The sequence below is a fragment of the Brienomyrus brachyistius genome, unplaced genomic scaffold (genome assembly GCF_023856365.1).
Source record: "Brienomyrus brachyistius isolate T26 unplaced genomic scaffold, BBRACH_0.4 scaffold288, whole genome shotgun sequence".
Taxonomy (NCBI): domain Eukaryota; kingdom Metazoa; phylum Chordata; class Actinopteri; order Osteoglossiformes; family Mormyridae; genus Brienomyrus; species Brienomyrus brachyistius.
The window spans coordinates 150,387-151,342 of NW_026042563.1; the positions used below are offsets into that span (position 1 = coordinate 150,387).

General features: G+C 44.4%; 1 non-coding gene across 1 annotated transcript; it reads right to left on the reverse strand.

Moving 5' to 3' along the window:
• Positions 1 to 611: 611 nt before the first annotated feature.
• On the reverse strand, positions 612 to 683 carry trnad-guc (transfer RNA aspartic acid (anticodon GUC)). The gene has a single exon. It is a non-coding gene; the product is annotated as a tRNA-Asp (tRNA).
• Between the last annotated feature and the right edge of the window lie 273 nt (positions 684 to 956).

Sequence of the window (956 nt, forward strand, 5' to 3'; positions counted from 1 at the left end):
TACCTTGCCGATTTTCGCTTAACTGCTTCTCAAACTCATCGAAATCGGACATTTTTCAGTCCGTACTAAAGACGTATTGCAAAATAAGCAGAGGTCCAACAGTAGGCCTTTGAATGGGCTACAGGCTGCATTGGGTTCTGCTGCTTTTTCTTCCGAGTCGCCTGCCCCTCCTCCCCCGAAGTCATCGGCTCTTCCTCGGTTGTATCACACACAGGTTCGGAAACATTCGATGCGCATTACCGTCCCCTCCTGCACTGGAGGGTTAAGGACAACGTGATTATATCGAACCAAAATTGAAATGTGCAAGTTGACTTTCCTAGTTATACGTCTTCATTTTTATTCTGGGTTTAACAACCATGAGTTTATGACGTATTTTACATGATTAGTTGGCGACTGGACCTTATTGTTTATATCTCTTATTAAGGATCCATCCATCCATACATCAATTATCAAAACCACACACTTACAATCCGAGTCTAGTTTCATATGCTGCGCTGCTGAGCGACCCGCAGAATATTATGCATGAGTACAAGTCACAAGCCCCGTTTCCACTAACACGGGGCCGGTTCTAGCTTGGTGCCTTTTGAGACCGAGGCAAAAAGATGCAGACTCTCCCCGTCGGGGAATCGAACCCCGGTCTCCCGCGTGACAGGCGGGGATACTCACCACTATACTAACGAGGAGATGTACGCGCACTACTTTTACATCTTCAAGATAAACAGCGGATGACTACTAACATTTGCGAGTAATCAATGACTGAGCTTCATGTCATGACCATGGTGCTCAAGAGAAGAAAAAATACATAATGTACGTCCACTGATACCAGAACAACCATATAGCTTTATACTAAGACGATGATTAAACGGAAAATTCCTTTACAAAACACTGCCACAAAATCATAGTTTCGCAATATTACATCGTGCAACGGGACACAGTGTAAGTACGTGAAGTCGGTA